This window comes from Lissotriton vulgaris, chromosome 11 (genome assembly GCF_964263255.1).
Source record: "Lissotriton vulgaris chromosome 11, aLisVul1.2, whole genome shotgun sequence".
NCBI lineage: Eukaryota > Metazoa > Chordata > Amphibia > Caudata > Salamandridae > Lissotriton > Lissotriton vulgaris.
The window spans coordinates 376,061,312-376,067,311 of record NC_141699.1 but is presented as its reverse complement, the minus strand read 5'-3'; positions in this window follow the sequence as shown (position 1 = coordinate 376,067,311).

Genomic DNA, 6,000 nt, shown 5'->3' with positions numbered 1-6,000 from the left:
ACCACCTCATGCCCCTGCCCAGATCCCGCTACACACGAGGTGGGGCAAAATTAAGGCATCTAAAGTAAATTCTGGTGGCAGCAGGCATGCAGCAAAACTGGCCCATGTGCACTCACCACCGGTATGATGCAGCCAATTCTTCCTTAGAGGCTTGAAACTCTTTGTCTTGATAATCCTCTCAGTTATTTCTGCAGTTCTGTTTGTGTGCGGAATCGCCTTTACAATTTCCTTTAGTTTTATCCTTATTTTCTTGTTCTGCACACATGGTTTCTTTCCTTGATCGTCGTCAGTGTTGCAAACGGAGTGAAGTGCTTGTAGCCAGATAATCCAGTAGCCAGTGTGAGTTATAAGGAGAGATTTATTAAGACTTAGTTACAGTCAGTTCCAGGTAACTGGTAAGGTGGTAAGTAAGCTGTTATGTAAGCCCCATCAGGAGCAGCATCCCTGCTGCTCAGTCCACTCACTCCAACTGTTTACTCATCCAAGCACTACCACTCTCAACACAAGTGGAAGCCTTCAGATAAGAGCACTACTTCTGTGGATCTATCACAAAGCTTTCTCCTTGCAAGAAGTCTTACTTGGGGGACCTGTACACTAACACACACACTAATTTGGGGGCTAGTACCCACAACCGCGAGGAGTGGCCCCTGCCAGGTGTTAGCGTGTAGTTAAGGCCAAGGCTTTGGAAGCTATGTGCATTGCTCCCTGCTGGCAAATCATGGCATCTGTGCAGTGGCACCTCTGCTGAAGACAACCCCAGCCATAGATCCAGATTCTGTGAAGGCAAGAGCGAAGCTCCCAAAAACAGTCTCCCGAGCGCAGTCTGTTGTAGGGATGGCATCTTCCTGGAAAGACAAGATGTCGCTTTCTCACATGTGCAAGGAGGTGAAGTGTACTTTGAGACTTAAGGCACAAAAATGTACAAGTCATGTTGTCATGTAAATTAGCAGCTTTCGGATTATTTGAAAACAAATACATTGTTTCATTCTAGTCAGTCTGGTTTTTGCCGCAAGTATAACACGGAAACCGTGTTACTGGAGGTGTATGAATTTATCACATGTTCATTGGAATGGGGGAAAGCTGGTGGTGATTTTATTGGATCTTTCTGCAGTGTTTGACACTGTGCCACATTCCCTTCTTCTTCAATGCCTGTGGTCCATTGGAATGGGTAGACTAGGTCCAGATTGGTTTAAATCCTTCGTTGAGAACAGAGCTTTATCTCTGTGGCTAGCTCCCTTCTCCTTTGGGTCATAGTCTCTGTCAGTGGGTGTTCCTCAGGGATTGGTTTTAAGCCCTAAGCTTTTCATTGTTAATCTGGCATCCCTGGTGGCCCTGGTGGAATCTTTTGGTGCTACGGTGATCTCCTGTGCTGACGACATGCAGCTTCTCTTCTCCTTTAGTAAGGGGATGGAGGTAGATTGTGGCGTTATCAAGTCGTGTCTTAACCATTTGATGCTTAACAGGGACAAGACGATGGTTCTTCTATTTGGTTCCTTTCAGCTCAATTGGTGGTCTGCCTGATAAAGTCCTTCCCCACCTATTCCTTCAGAGGTGGTCAAAAGTTGTGGGATCAAATTTGATAATCAGTCATTTTTCCCAAGTGTCCTCAGTAGTGGGAGCCTGCTTTGGCTCACTTCATGTATTTAAGAAATTTTGAGCAGTTTCTCCTGTTGGCTACTCGGAAAGCAGTTGTCCATGCCATCTAGGCTGGACTATGCCATTGTTCTCTACCTCGGCATTCCGGGCTACTTGATCAAGAGACTGCAGATTGTTCAGAATGCTGCGGCCCGGCTCAGTCTAAAACTTCCATTCAGAACATATGGAAGTCCATACTTGATGTCTCTTCACTGGTTACCGGTAAAGAAGCATATTCTTTATAAATCTTATGTATTGATTCATAGGGTGTTTTTTTGTGCGAGGCTCAATATTTGGAAGCCAGAGTACAGCATTATGTTCCTGTCAGAGCGTTGCACTCATCTCAAGATGCCTTGGCTGTGGTTCCAAGGCAAGCTCGAAGGCCGGTTGTTCTTTCTCTTTTCTTGCTACCATCACTTGGAACAAGCTCCAGTTTGAACTTAGGTCCATATCATCAGAGCCCTTGTTTAGGAAAAGGCTCAAGGCTTGGCTATTTGTCCAGGCGTAACTTTCTGAAACTAGAACTCATGAGTCCTGAGCTCCAGGATACACCTCAGAGCAGCCGTGCACTTTAGAAGTTCTAGATCATGTCATAGATCTTCTTGAGATAGGCCAATGCGAAAGCCATCATGGCCAGCAATAGGCTCCATCTGTGGCACAAGGTTGACAGCTACAGTTCCTTGGTATCAAACTATGCCCAAGAGGAGCACAAATTCATATTCAACTGTGGCCCGGATAAAAAATTGATGACTTAGGATCTCTTGTCACTGCTGCCATTACCTTATTTTTTTTTCTCAAAGTTTTGTATAGTGCGAACTTGACCCGGAGTTATCACGTATCAGAACGCTTTACATGAGCACCAGTTGCGTTACATAAGGACACAGTCATTTTTGGTTAGGCACAAGGAGATTAAGTGATTTGCCCAGAATCACAGAATGTTGAGCGTTGTTGCCGAGACTCAAACCCGGTTCCCCAGATTTGAGGTTGACTGCCCTAGCCGTTAGGCCACATCCTCTCTCTCTTAAAGTATGACTTGCCGATGCTGCAGCATTTGTGGCTTACGCCAGTGGACCATAAGCCGTAGGATGAGGAGGAGTGCATGAAGCTCTGGCTCGACTGGAGGAACTTGATCGAGCCCTCAATGGATGTGGCCTTCTAGCAGTTTAAGATGAACACAATCACAGATCAATTGTACTGTTCAAGAGGTAACTGCTACTGTTTTCAAAGCACTAACGACTGTCTTGTCTTTCAAGGCCAGAGGTCAGTTCACCCCATAACACTGATTGGAGCCTTCTTTTCCTAAAGGACCTGTGGAGGAGACACTTCAAAGGGATGATCGAGCCCGCTCTGTTACCCTTAACCAGCGCCATCTCAGGAGGGCCCCTCCACTTCAGGTGTGAGAAAGGTTTTCTCTCGACTGGGCCTCGATAACCACTGATGCATGGGTCCTTACACTGGTGAAGAGCAGCTGCCCTCCACAGTTCCCACAGTTGCCCCATCCAGGCCTCCACTCCCCCAGTCAGCAGCCCAAAACCTCTGGAAGATGTTGAGATGTTCCTCGTTCAAGGAGCAATAAAAAAGTGTCAGTTACCAGAACAGGGTCAGAGATACTACTCTACATAATTAACATTAGGGCTACCAGACCATTGCTAAAGAAGAATGTCTGGGTGGGTGGGTGTTCATGTGGCCGGGTGTGGCTGCTGTTCCAGAGAGGATTAGGACAAAAGAAGGGGGGCTGTGGCTCTTTGGTTCAGAGACTTCCTGGTGGAAGAGACACTTCCCAAAAGAAGCAGCTTGTAGAAATGCATTTTGCTTGTGGTTGTAGGGTAGGGTTGAAAGACAAGGGTGGTTTCTCCATGGTCCCCCTTAATTCCACGAAGAGTTCGAGGTGGGCAGGACACTGAAAGATTGAGCCAGGCTTAAGTCTGAAGCCTGGGTCTGGCTCAGCTCGAGGTCCTGTTGGAGCCTTGAGCTAATAACAAGCCGAACTTTCATGTGGCTTCTGTCTACCTCCCTCTACCCAGGATATGGCGTTATGGTCAGAGCTGCCAGTTGTGGAGCTGGGGAACCAGGTTTTAGTCTTAGGGTAGGCTCAACACCTGTGTTTCTGGGCAAATCCCTTAATCCCTCCCCTGCCTATAAATAATACATGTGACCTTGTGTAATGTAACTGGTGCTCATTTAAAGCACTTGGCCTTCCGGTCAAGTTTCCAATATATGTAAAAACTGCACTGAGGTAAAAACAAAGCCTTAACAGAAGGAAAGACAAATAGATACCAATTTATTGGCTGATTTGTACAAAGTGAGACCTGAAAACCTGCCTAAATAGTGTCTTCCCTGCTTAAATAGTGTGATCTTAGGCAAATATTCTATTTCACCCAAACTCTTTTTTTCTTCATTGTCGTGCTTAAAGCACTTTTAAATATGTGAGTTCAGACTACCAGTTGAACAAAACAATCACTTTTAATAAGCACTTTAGTCAGTGGTCGAAGTGTGGGGGGGGGGGAAGGTCTGAAGGGCACGACTTGCCCATACTTTTTCAATTTTAAAAAATCAGTTCCCCTACTTCTTGTGAAAAACCAACCGACCGAGGACAGTTCATTCCAAGAGGTGAAATGCTTTAGCTGAAGTGTAAGGCAGGGAGTCTACTGTGCTGTGAAACCGAGGGAGGCACAGACAACAAAACAAGCCTTCTTCCCAGGGTGCTTGCTTGCCTGAAAGAAATGTAAATGTGCACAACTGGTTGGTACTGGCTTTAATTGATGGAATCTTATGAAGCTTTCTGATGAAACAGATATATTCAGTTTGAGTGGTGTTGCTTGGGAGCTATGCTGAGCTGAGCTGTGAAATGTGTGCTTTTAAAGGACAGTTGTAAAATAATTGCACTATATACAGTCTGGGTATTACTAAAATGTATATTTTGGAAGCACTTTTTATCTTATACCTTTTTGTGCATTTTGTAGCAGCTTGTCTTATACTGTGTGTAATGCAACCTTGCTTTGTCACAGACTGTTACTTCATAACTCTAAAAATACACAAGTCACTATTCTCTGCTGCACCAACCAGGATTCAATTCTGAGGCTCTCTGGTGCAGTGCATTAATTAATAGAAGTTTGATAATGTACGAAACGGCATTTCGCACTGATTAACGTTGGTTGCATTTAACTTACATTTTAACTGTGCATTATTTTATATGTAGTTACCTGAAGGTGAAAGACCAAAGAAAGTTAGAGAATATTTTGTTTTTTATACTCACCCCTTTGACTACGTCCCTACGCTTACTCACCCCACCCCACTGGGTGCAGCACCACAGTTCCCATACTTTTTTAAATGCACTTCGACCATAGTGCAATGATATAATATGACCTTTTAATGTAAAGCTTCCACATGTTTAAGAAATACACATTTTTTAATTTTGAAGAGAATTTATCATATTTTATATGATTCAGATTCAAAATGCTTTATTCGGTATATATAAGTATATGACAATATAGCAACAAAACATCAAAACATAAAATAGTACAAGTACATATACGAAATATATTCAGCCCATGAATATGAATATCAATAGCAATTCCTAAATCTTCGAATGCAAGTACATGATAAAGTGCAATTTTATCTTTATAAAGCATGTGCAAAATTTGCAATAAAGTGACACATGCTAACAATTAATAGAATATGTGCAAAATTAGCATTCGGAAAATGCAATAGTCATCTTTTAGTTTATATGCAAAAAAACTAGCAATGATAAAATACATAGGAATTGGAACACAGGTTAAAAAGATTAAAATGCAAAATCACTGTTGCAATAATGCGCCCAGCATGAAAATAAACTTAAAGCACAAATCTAAGATTCTTAGTGTCACTAGTGCAAGTACATAATAAAGTGCAGTTTTTATAAAGCATGTGCAACATTTGCAATAAAGTGGCACATGCTAACGATTAATAAAAATATGTGCAAAGTTAGCATTCGGAAAGTGCAATATCCATCTTTTAGTTTATGTGCAAAAACTAGCAATGATAAAATGCATAGGGATTGAAACACAGGTTAAAAAGATTAAAATTCAGAATCACTATTACAGTAATGCGCCCAGATTAAGTAAACTTAAAACACAGATCTAGAATTCATGGTATTGTTAATGCACTAGACACATAGTGTGGCAGGGAAGGTTATTGTCTTTCCCTGTTATGATAATATAAGACATTTAGTTCAGTTTATTCATAAAATCATTGATTTCCGTACAGATATACATTTTAAAATATATGTTGCTGTGCAGAAACATATATCTGGACTCTGCAGATTAAACAATACCTGCATAGCTGTCTTAGTGCATCGTAATTTATTGGATAAAAAGATGGGTTTTA